This window comes from Saimiri boliviensis, chromosome 5 (assembly GCF_048565385.1).
Source record: "Saimiri boliviensis isolate mSaiBol1 chromosome 5, mSaiBol1.pri, whole genome shotgun sequence".
NCBI lineage: Eukaryota > Metazoa > Chordata > Mammalia > Primates > Cebidae > Saimiri > Saimiri boliviensis.
Genome location: NC_133453.1, coordinates 20750763 through 20763374, shown reverse-complemented (window position 1 = coordinate 20763374; position 12612 = coordinate 20750763). Strand labels below are relative to the sequence as shown.

Here is a 12612-nt window from a genome sequence, read left to right as displayed (position 1 = left end):
CATGAAGTTGTGTGGTTTTGAGTTAGTTTCTTAATCCTGAGATCTAATTTGATTGCACTGTGGTCCGAGAGACTGTTTGTTATGATTTCTGGGTTTTTTTTTTTGCATTTACCGAGGAGTGATTTACTTCCAATTATATGGTAAATTTTAAGTAAGTGTGATGTGGTGCTTAGAAGAATGTATATTCTGTGGCTGTGGCAAGGAGAGTCCTGTAGATGTACGTTAGGTCTGCTTGTTCCAGTTCTGCATTCAAATCTTGTATATCCTTGTTGATTTTCTGTCTTGTTGATCTGTCTGATATTGACAGTGGAGTGTTAAAGTCTCCGCCTATTATTGTGTGGGAGTCTAAGTCTCTTTGTAGGTCATTAAGAACTTGCTTTATGTATCTGGGTTCTCCTGTATTGGGTGCATATATATTTAGGATAGTTAGCTCTTCTTGTTGTATTGATCCTATCACCATTATATAATGCCCTTCTTTGTCTCTTCTGATCTTTTTTGGTTTAAAGTCAATTTTATCAGAGACTAAAATTGCAACCCCTGCTTTTTTTGTTCTCCATTTGCTTGGTAGATCTTCCATCCCTTTATTTTGAGTCTATGTGTGTCTTTGAGTGTGGGATGGGTTTCCTGAATAGAGTACACCAATGGGTTTTGAATTTTTATCCAGGTTGCCAGCCTGTGTCTTTTGATTGGGAATTTAGGCCATTTACATTTAATGTTAATATTGTTATGTGTGAATTTGATGCTGGCATTTTGTTACTGGTTGTTTGTTTTGCCTATTGGTCAATGCAGTTTCCTCATTGTGTCATTGGTCTTTAACATTTGGTTGTTTTTGCAGTGGCTGGTACTGGATTTTTTTTTCTGTGTTTAGTGTGTCCTTCAGGAGCTCTTGTAGGGCAGGTCTGATGTCAACAAAATCTCTCAGTAATTGCTTGTCTGTAAAGGATTTTATTTATCCTTCACTTATGAAGCTTAGTTTGGCTGGATATGAGATTCTGGATTGAAATTTCTTTTCTTTAAGGAAGTTGAATATCGGTCCCCATTCTCTTCTGGCTTGTAGGGTTTCTGCTGAGAGATCCGCTGTTAGTCTGATGGACTTTCCTTTGTGGATGACCCGAACTTTCTCTCTGGCTGCCCTTAGCATTTTTTCCTTCATTTCAACCCTGGCAAATCTGATGATTATGTGCCTTGGGGTTGCTCTTCTTGAGGAGTATCTCTGTGGTGTTCTTTGTCTTTTCTGTATTTGAATGTTGCCCTGCTTTGCTAGGTTGGGGAAGTTCTCCTGGATAATATTTTGAAGAGTGTTTTCCAGCTTGGATTCACTTTCCCCGTCCTCTTTAGGTACATGGATCAGGCGTAGATTAGGTCTTTTCTCATAATCCTATATTTCTTGGAGGATTTGTTCATTTCTTTTCACTCCTTTTTCTCTTTTTATTTTGTTGAGTTGATCTTTGATCTCTGATATCCTTTCTTCTGCTTAATCAATTTGGCTATTGAATCTTGTGTATGCTTCACGAAGTTCTCATGCTTTGTTTTTTAGCTCCATCAAGTCATTTATGTTCTTCTCTAGGTTGGTTATTCTAGTTATCATTTCATCTAATCTTTTTTCAAGATTCTTAGTTTTTTTTTTTTTTTTTTGCATTGGGTTAAAACACATTCTTTTAGCTCAGAGAAGTTTGTTATTACTCATCTTCTGAAGCCTGCTTCTGCCAGCTCGTCAAAATTGTTTTCTGACCTGTTTGGTTGCCATGCTGCAGAATTGTTGTGATCTCTCTGGGGAGGAGAGGCATTCTGGACTTTAATGTTTTTGTCCTTTTTGCACTGGTTTCTTCCCATCTTCTCTGAGTGCACATCCTGTCTGTTAAAGTTAGGGTTATTTCTCCTGTATGAGGCTTTCTTTTTTTAAATGCAGGTGTCAGTGTGCTACTTGAGACATTCTGTCCATTGTCTGCCTGTGGAGGTGCTGCTGGGCTGCCTCAGTCTCAGCCAGGCTGCTGTTTATATTTCACCTGGTTTCCCTACTGGTGTGGTTAGCCCTGCCTTCCCAATGGCAGACTCTTTCCCTCTGCAGAGCCCACTGCTCCCAGAAGGAGGATGTGTTAACTGCGAAACTCTCCCAGGAGAGGGACTCCAGGAGCTGAATCTTGTGGGGGAGGGGCCTGTCTGGTCGTATCCCCCTCCCTGCTTTCTACTCTCCTTTCTGTGGGATGGGCAGTTCCTTTTCGCAAGCTTTCTCGGTATTAGTCCTTCTCTGCCCTGATCTGTGCTAACAAGGCACCAGTCTATCACTCGGATCTGTGATTCTGCGTGGTTCTCAGCAAGGGGGCATTTTCCTGGTCTGTATGTTGCCGAAGTCTTGGAGTGAATTGCTGTATCTGATTCAGAGAACCAAGGAGGTGATGCCCTCCTGATCCTCCGTGCCTGATACGCTTTCTAGGTGGGGCTGTGTCCTGCCTTGCCTCAGCTGGAAAGCCTTTGGGCTACTGTCACAGCCTTTTTTGGTGGTTAATCTCACTGTTCAACCAGTCCCTTTTAAACAAAACCAATACCTCACTCGGAGATGTGAATATTGCTTTGGTTCTCTCTCACTGGGTGGTAGCTGCACTCCGGAGAAGTTTCCTTTTGGCCATCTTTCCCTGAATCGAATATCAAAATATTTTAAGGCTATTTCAACATAAGATCTGAGTTGACAGGAAGGAGTGAGGACATTTGAGAACCAAGCAATAAAGGGATTTTTGGCCCGGGTCTTCTGGCTCACAGGTCTTCTGAGTTCACAACCAGGGAGTTCCTGAATAAATAAATGGCATGGATATACTTGGTAGTTTGAAGAACACCAATGTTGGTTTCTTATGTTGGCTCTGATTGATTGACCAGGTAACATGAAAAGCAACCAGGACAGGGCTCTGCAGTGGGTACAGGTTGTGATCAAAGCATATGGCCCAGCAGAAGCTATGGTATTAGAGGAACATGAGGTGGGAAATGGCATTCGTGATGCTTAGCTGGTTGGTCAAGAGATGGAAGGGAAATAATTGGGGATAAAGGATCTTGGGAAGACATCATTCTTTGAGGAAACCAACTCACTACTTGGTAGGAATTTCATTAGATTCCAGGCCCCCTTCCCCTGGAAATGGAAAATATCTATTCTGATAGGAATAGACTGAGGTTTTGGGTATGGATATGCCTTTCCTGCCTACAGGGCTTTAGCCAGCAGCATTGAAAGCTTAGATAGTTTGATCCATAATATTGCATCAGACCAAGAGACCTGCTTCACAGTAAAAGGGAACATGGCAGAAGGCACTTGGTCGTGGAATCCACTGGTCCTGTTATAAACCATAAAATCTGATGATCTGACAGAGTGATGGAATGATCCTTTGAAGACCAAGATGAAGTATCAGATTAGAGATGATATCCCAGGGGGAAGGTTGCCCTCCTCTAGGCTGAAGTATATACTCAAAGTGAATGTCAACTATGTGGTGCTATGCCCCAAAGACGAGGAATATTTGGTCCAGGATCATGAGGTGGTAGTAGTAGTGGCTTTGCTATCATCACACCTAGTGATTCCCTGGGGAATTTATTGCTTCTACAACCTCTAGGCTCTGTAGGTCTTGAAATTCCTGAGTCATAGAGAAGGAGTACTTCCACCCTCTCAGTGTTTGTTCCACTGAGGACACAGTGAAGATCTCCTTACACTTTACACCTTGGCTGCCTGCAAATTACTTTGAGATACTTGTGCCAAAAGACTAGCAGGCAAGAAACAGAATTAACATTCTAGAAGAAATAATTGACTCTGATCATCCAAAAAGATAAGACCTATCTTACATAATGAAGGCAGGAAGAATTTTCTTGGCACCAGATGATTCACCAGGACAAGTCTTCACACACCCTTACTCATTTTGATAGTACAGTCCTCTCTCGGTATTTTGAGGGCACTGGTTCCAGGACCCCCATACATAGCAAAGTCTGAGGATGTTCAAATCCCTTATACAAATGGCATAGTATTTATATATAACCTGTACACATCTTCCCATGTGCTTTAAATCATCTCTAAGTTATTTATACAATGTAAAAGCTATGTAAATAGTTGTTATACTATAGTTTTTATTTGCACTATTTTTATTATTGTATTTTTATTTTTTCCTACAAATAGTTTATCTGCAGTACTTTGCATCTGAGGATGCTGAACCCATAGATAAGGAGGCTGTACTTTTCTTGGATAAATGTCCTGCATCAGAAGAGTGTGTTAAACAGAAGCTCAGCTCCTTCCAGGATGACAGTCTTGGCTACCCCACCAGGTGAGTTACCAAGACCAGAAAAGGTACTAACCAAGGATGAGAGGAGTCTAGAATGGGCACTAAAGGAGAGAGAAGAGGAGTGACAGTTGCAGTTTAAAAATCAGCTTCAGTGGTAGTAATTTAAATCTATCCCATTAAGTTTCCCCTTGTAAGTTTTTCTAGGAAAAGAGACCAATCAAAGTCAGGGAGCAGTCATTTTCAGATGGGATGGACTCAGTGTAAGAGGCAAGCAGAGTGTGAGGGGATACTATTATGCCATCCAGATTCCTCTTCAGGACCGAGGACTCATTCTCCAGCTGGCAGGACACATTAGCTACCGACAGCCATGGCTGAGTTCCTCTTCAGGAATTATCCTCCACTTGAGGGGAATTGCTTTGTTCAATGTTACATTCCCTCCATAGTGGCAGCCCACATCCATCCACTGGTTGATGTGGGGTACAAAATCCTGGACCTTGTCTTAGGTGGGATAATTCTGAAGGGCTCTTCCAGGTTGAGAGCTCCTCATAGGATTGGCTCAGGTCTCCTCTGCAACTGGATCACAGTTCAACTTTTTCTTCTGCCCAGTCCTGCTTCTCTTATCTGTTGCCAGTTTTATTCCTGAGTGTGTTTCCCAATAAATCCCCCGTATGCAAATCTCAGAGTTTGTTTCCCAGGGAACACAGTCTATGATGGCTAGTGAAAGGAATTTTTACACGTATTTGGAAGAAGCCTTTGGATGTATATTTACGTTAGCTACCTCTAACATAAGTGAGTGTGAGTGACTAATGCTATCCAGTTATGGATGAAGGAAAAACTGTAAAATGGAATGTAGTTCCAAATAGTCAAAATGATTTGTTATCCTCAGAAAAAATCCCTTCAGTTGATCATGAATAAAGATGAATAGAATTTTTAAGAATGGAAAGGCCCCCAAAAATAGAAGGTACATAGCTAGTAAAGAATATTGGATTAGAAGAGCACAAAAATATGAAGCTGCCTGTGTCACCAATGCATACTTTGGCTTTGGGAATAGTTTTTGAACCCAAGAGTGAAATACAGAGGAGGGGGCTACAGGGCTCTAATGGTAGATGTGCTGTCCCAAGGTATCCAGGGCTTGGTCAGCACCTGTCCCCTTCCCACAAACCCCTCGGATTTGCCTGAGAGTAAATTCCTCCTCTCTCCCTGAGCATTTGTTTAGGAAGAGGAGGAAACCCTGGCACCTGCCCCCCAGTGCTGCTCCCAACATTCAGTGCCAGATCCCTCTTCTACCTCTTTGCTGGCAGGTGGGTAGGCACACATACAACCCTAACCAAATGGATTGCTGGCTAGGGCTCTGAAGCTTAAGTGTGGAACATGAGAAATGGGGACAGTAAGAAGTCACAGCACCATCCACGAAGATGGCAAGAAGAGCAATGATACCCGTGATGACTGTCCCCAAGTAATGTTGCTTTGTCCATCTTGTGTTCACTTCCCATGCCCCATGCACAGTCTTCCTCTTTCATCATTTTGGTGAGATTCCAATGGGCTTCCAGTAGGTACTATGCTTTACTTAAGATGGTCATAGTTGGTTTTCATTGCTTACAACTAATTATCTTGCCTTATTCAATTACTTACCAGGCTGTCACTCTCTAAAATGATGAGTTACTGTGAAAGAAGAAACAGGCATGTTCATGCTTCTTTTACTTGCTCTCTGCTCAAACTAGAGTATCAAAATCTGTATGAGAGGAGAAAACTCAACCGTTAGATATTTGGTTAATGGTTTAATTTGTGGTAGAGAGCAGCAGATACATATTTATGCTTATCGATGTGAACCTCTAGATTTCAAAGACTTAAAGAGAAGACACTAAAATTGTTCTGTATGTATTGAATCTGAGGTTGAGAAGAATCTGAGGATGCAGACTTATTTCAGAATCATAAGGAATATGGATGTTTCAGAAGATGGGGCCCAATTGCTGTTGAACTTTGGGTATTGAATACATCCCTGATGACCGCTTACTTATCATTTGACTCTCATAAAGGAGCACAAAACATGCAAAACTGATTTCGCTTTCTGTGTTTGTAATTGTTTGCAAGCTGTCTAAATGGTAATTTACTGTATTTTATTTACAGTTTGGAGATGCTCCACCTTCTTTAAAACATTTTCTACATTGTTCTTTGTTTGTTATCTAATACTAGGAAATAGCGCTTGTTCTGAAGCCTACCTTTCTATCCCATTCGAGATCCCTGAAAGAGTCTATTTCCAAAGGAAGCAGGCAGGGATGGGGAGTAGGCAGAATGTGCTAAGAAACCTGCCACTGTTCCGTGGTATGTTTTACCCACACAAATGGAGAATAAGAAAAGCCCTCCATCTCAGAAGCTCTAGTGCAGTTCTGTCTAGATTTATTCCAAGCTCCTTGCTTCAAAGTTTTACAACTGGGAAAATCTGTTTATAGTCTTTTTTTTTTTTTTTTTAATCCAGAGCATGTAGAGAGAGTCAGATTATTTTCAAATACACTGGTGCCATCTGGCCACAGGGACCTTAGAGACCGACATTGTCAAAAGGTTCCTTTTCTTTTTTGGTTTCTATATTTGGTATCCATCCTAAGTGACCTGGGAATAAGTACAGTGAATGATGATTAAGTCATTCCCACTCAGAAGCCACTTTGTGTGAGCATTAGAGTTACTGGATGGAAGGCACTTTCACCCTTCTGGATACCAAGGGCAACAACGAACTCATAGGACATCTATCTATCTACCTACCTATCTATCTATCTATCTATCTATCTATCTATCTATCTATCTATCTGTCTGTCTGTCTATTTATCTATCTATCCATCTATCTATCAGGATTATTTTTAAAACTTGATATTAAGGGAATATATCTATTTTCTTGAGTTTAGCTAACATTGTGGGATGATTAGGATCATGCCATGTCCATCACGATTCAGTTTTGACATTAGATGCCCTAATTAGTCTATGTGTCTGATTTTTTTCTATCTCTAGCTAAAAAGTATAGTTATACATGCACTAGCTGGAATCCAACCCCTGCAGCCTTCCACAGGAGGACAGAAATGCCTCACATATAAAAAGCTTCCAAAGTCATGACCCTCTGAGCTTTGAGAAAGAAGACTGACTGTCTAGGACGATCACTTCTAGAACCAGGGCAGAATAATGACAACTGGAGGGACTGTACTGATGAGGGGGAAAGGGAGGCAGAGAGAGAAGAGAGAGAGACAAACAGAGAGACACGCTGTTGGGGTTGGGAAGACAGAGAGAAATGAGAGAGAGAGAGAGAGAGAGAGAGAGAGAGAGAGAGAAAGAAGGAGAAAGAGACACAGAGAAAGGAGAAAGTGAGACAGAGACACAAAGAGAGAGGTGGTGGGGGCAGAATTAGGTTTTCCTCTTATTCTTCATACATTTTCTTAGCCCAGCCAAGCAGGATAATCTGGGTGGTTTATCCAAATACTTTTTTACAAATGTGATTAATCTCAATTTATAAATAAGGAAGAAGCGGGCTTTCTAGGGTGATGCTGCTAGGGTGGGTACTCAGAGCACGCACCTGCTTCCTCTTTCCAGGTAGTTTCTCAGGCTGCTGCTCAACCTACTTGGGCATTATAAAAAACCTGAAAGCTCTAACAAAAACTGTTTGAAAAATTCTGCTCTGATTAAGTAATAATATATGTTTCAAATTCTAATAGCTTCATTCTGTGAAAAGTTTAAACAGGGAATCTCCTGGGAGATCTGACTTGAGAAGAGCCAGCAATTTCTGCCTCATGGGGCCCTGCTAGGCACCCTTTCTCCTATTTTTGATTATCACTCCACTTTGGAATTATTTCTTTGGCACTATTGCTATTACGGGCTTCTGTTAGGAAAACAAAACTTTATCTCAAATGATCACCATATTCAAATTGAGCCCATCATTGCATATCCAGTGGGTACTTTTTCACATCCAGGCAGAGATTGGGTAGAACAGTACCACCAGCAAAGCTGAGTGTAGGTGAGACAACTTTGTAGACTGTGACTCTCTGAGGTCAGACGTTGGACAAAGAAGTATTGATGTAGGGGAAGGGTATGAGGTATTTTCTTACCTTAAACAGGAGATACTGTCTATGGCAGCAGATTCTGCAGCTATCATGGGCCATCCTATGTAACCAAATGCCAAAAGAAGAAATGTAGACAACTTCCATTAAGGGGGAAAAAAAAGATAGTAATATATATATATATATATATATATATATATATATATATATAAAACCATGCATCATGATTTTTTGGATGACCAGTTGGCTGTCATTTCCAAGTGTCAAATGGAATTAAAGGACATTAGTGAATGAACTTGTCACTGATGCCTAAATAGTATAATGTGGAAAATCATGAATGAAGGAAAGCTCTGCTATGAATGTAGGAGGTTAGATGGCATGCCATATAGTTATCAAAAATGTCAATCCACGGGCTTATTAGATTTGGGGTAGGAGAACTTCTTTCAAATCCTGTTTTAATATTCTATCTTTATTCCTTAAAAACAGTTATCAAATTTGTTTCCTGTGTCTGCCTTTATTGATTACAAATGTTCCCAAATGTTAAGATCATGGAAAATGGCAACAAACTATCAAGTCCTCATGTTAACAAGCACCACATTTACTCCAAAAGTTTATGAAAAATAGGAAAAGAATCACACACAGATGATTTAAATCATACAGTTTATAAAGATATAGAGAAACAGGCTTTGGTTAGGGTGCAAGTTGCTTGGATTTGAATTTCATTTAAAGATGGACAGTTTTTCTACAGGGTAGGCATTTTGTCTTCCTGAAGCCAGAATAGATTTCATCCAGATGCTTCATGTTTTTGCCCTGAAAGCAAACATTACATGGGAACTGAGCTGAAGGAGCTGAACAAAGCAGCCTTATAAATTCTAAATTCGGGCGATTGCATCATTGAAGTCCTAAACATACTAAGAGTCAAATCCTGCTTTTATTTTTATTGAGCATTTGCAACTAATTCCCACTGATCAAAGACAACTTAGTCCTCGTTTTTTTCCTATTTTTGTTTTTGGCAAATAAATAGTACTCTGGAAGGATGACATGGGAATCACTCTTCTTTCCAACAGGCATACAAATCCGCTGTTGCAAGGAGCAAGTGAAATGGGGAAAAGCAATGCATTTCGGGAATTCATTAAGTGGCTGAATTCATTAAGTGCTGGAAGGAGATAATTTAGATCTTTTTTGTTAACACAATAATTTGCAACTGTATAATTATCAGGGTTTGCTTTAGTCTGGGACAAAATCTGATATTTATACTTAAATGAAAATTACCTACCACTTACACTGAGAAAAATATGAGCTTCTTAGTTGTGGTTATTGGTAAGATGTGGGGTTACAGAATCTCCACTTTTCTTTTTCCTAATTAGGTTTTTTTTTTTTTTTTTTTTTTTTTTTTTTTTTTTTTTTTTTTTTTTTTTTATAGTCTAGGGGGTGGGTTTTATCGCCTGATGTGACCCAGAGGGAGATGGTGCCTGTCTAAGGCAAGCTAAGTAAAAGCCTAAGCCTGAAGCTGGAGCAAAGAAGCACAGATTTTACTCCTGGTCAACTCAGGGCTTTTTTTATTTAGCTATAAAATAATGAAGACATTATCATTGTGGTGAGCCCAGGGGCAAATCTATATATTTGGGGGTCCAGAAGTTACACAATTTGAGAGGCCATCTCTAAGAAAAAGAATGCAAATATTATGAATTCTAAGTTGGGCATAAGGGGTTGAAATGGGCTTTTGCAATTGAAGGGCCCTGAAGCTTATGTTAAAGGTAAATCCACCTAGGTGTGTGCTAATATCACTGGAAGGGAGGAAAGCTGACTCTCATAGGTTTCCCCAACAATCCATAAAAGAACTGCTAGTTGTGCTGGCTGGTCTGCCTTTGAGAGGGAGGTGGTAAGGTCTTCTGAGGAACTGGAGAGTATGGAAGCAGATGTCTGCCTACTGGCAAGTGAAGGCTTTTTGTAAGAATTATTAGGAGTTGTCCCAGCCTAAGCCTCCCCTATAAGGCGTCCTCTGTTTTGTAAACATGATTACTCCTGGGTGTAAGTTTCCTAGGTGGGGATGATTATGTGTTTGGAGCTACTATGTTTCAGGAAGTCGTAAACTATATCATGCAACTCTCACAGCAGCCCTGGGAATGTTTTCAACTTCATTTTATAGATTTGGAAACTGACATATCAAAAGCTCAAGTGATTTGATCACCATCCAGGGCCAGTAAAGAATGTGGACCTCAGCTTGTAGCCCTGAAGTCTATGCTCTGCTCACCCAACCCTTGCAGAAGAGTTCTTAGGGGCTGCAGCCTCCAGGAGTTTGTAGGCAATTTGAGCTCTCTGAGTGCTCTCACTGGCAAGCTGTTCACTCAAGCAAAGTGACACCCCACTTCTTGGAACAATGGCCCAGATATGATTATAATATGAGGACTGTGTCCTCCCTGTGGGTTGACAGCTGGTCACTGGAATGAAAACATTTTCTCTGCTTCAACCTCAGAGAAGTCCTGACCTGGAAAGTTGTTAACAAGAAAGACTTTTGGAGCAGCAAAGCACCATGAAGGGTTACAGTACATTCTTATAGGAGTGTTTTCTAGCATATATCCTCATTCTTGTGCTATTCATGGAGTCTATCTCATGAATTCCCAAACAGATGAGATTCCCTGGGCAATGATTATGAGTGCTGGGCCACACCAAACATGGCAATGGGTGGGAAGGAAGAGATGCCTTGCTAGGTAACACACAGAAAAAATTCTGACCCAGAATAGGGCTTTTTAAAATTTAGAAATCCACCTTTTCTACAGTTATTTTGCTTTTTCTTCTCTACTATCCTGTTCTAGCAACACACACACACACACACACACACATATTTTTACTACTTAAAATAATAAAAAGCTATGATCCAGTAGCATTTGGATGCCTACTTTTCTTAAGAAACTGCTCAAAACTTGGAAGAGAAGATTTTGATTGTTTCAAACACAAAGAAATAATAAATGTTTGAGGAAATGGATATCTCAATTACCCTGATTTGATCATTACATATTGTATGTATGTATCAAAATATCATATGTACCCCATAAATATGTACAACTATATGGATCGATTAAGAAAAATCTTTGGGCAGGAATGGAGTCCTCTTTCTCACAGATTAATCTCTATAAATTTCATATTTAGAAATATGATCTGCTCTGATGGCAACCAGTGTGTATTTGTTATGCTCTGGGTCCATGGTGATTGAATACATATTTCTTTCTTTCTTTTTATTTTTTTGAAACCATTAAGAACCACAGAGGTTACCTCCCCCTAAGGCGGGATGTTTTTAAAGGCAGTTAAGCGGAGGCTTTTGAGGTGAAGGTTTATGTAAAGGAGGCAGCTCTGGCTCCTTCAAAGCCTCCCAGCCTGGTAATCAAACCAAACTCACTCCCATTTCTGTGACTGTGCTTAGGAGCTTGGAAACAATAACTGTGCTGGGGCAGGTTTGGAATACACTGAAATGGGCCTGTCAGGTGTCAGTCTATACAGGAGGCAATGGAGTATGCACTGACATCATGTCATCAAAAGGAAAAAATTACATTGTGTGTCTTGCCTGGGAAAAATAGACTGCAACTTAGCAAGCCGCATTTCATGCTCCTTGAACAGAACTGCAATTCCTTCCTCTATTTACTTGTGGAGCACCTATTTAACTACATGGTGGTGGCTTACAAATAATCAAAGTGTGGGACTGTTTGGTGTGTTTTAAAGATATCAGCTCTGGTGCATCAGATAAAATCCAACCCATCTCAGCAGGTACTAACTTGTTTAAGAAAACCAGCTGTCAACAGGAAAGAAACTCAGAGGGCTCACCAAGTTAATAATTCCTTTGGCAGGCCCTGAAAAATTTACTGCTTGATCTTTCAGTAAAATGCTGGGTAAATGCAGAAAGTCAGCTGCCTTCCATCAATTGGGAATCAATTATGAGGCTGATTGGGGTGTTTGTTTTTTTCAGTTACTCAAACAGATCGAGATGCGTGGAATGGCAGAAACCTTCTGGTCTGCACCAAAGGAGCACACGGTGTAGGGATACAGGTGAGAAGTTCTGAGCAGCGATGAAGGGCTGGGGAAAGCTTGGTTTCTCTTCTCTCTTTAGACTGCAGGAGGTTCAGTCTCCCTCTAATTTGCTGACCTGAAAACCTTTATCTTCTCATAGCTGCCACTGAGTTTTTAGCTGGAGCATTACCAGGCAGGGTTTACACGCATCGCTTACAGAAATTCATTCCCTGCCTTTGCCTTCTCTTGACCTTCCAGCCTGCCCTAGAAAAACCTTGGCTGCATTACGATTAATTTCAGGTGTGCAATAAAAATGCCAAATACAT

At 40.5% G+C, this 12612-nt stretch overlaps 1 long non-coding RNA gene across 1 annotated transcript in view; it reads left to right on the top strand.

Moving 5' to 3' along the window:
* Positions 1–12327, top strand: part of LOC141584448 (uncharacterized) — a 388524-nt gene extending 376197 nt beyond the window's left edge. The window contains exons 4-5 of the long non-coding RNA XR_012517501.1: positions 4145–4289; positions 12246–12327. This is a non-coding gene — a long non-coding RNA (uncharacterized LOC141584448). The remainder of the gene's footprint in view (positions 1–4144; positions 4290–12245) is intronic.
* Positions 12328–12612: the final 285 nt, after the last annotated feature.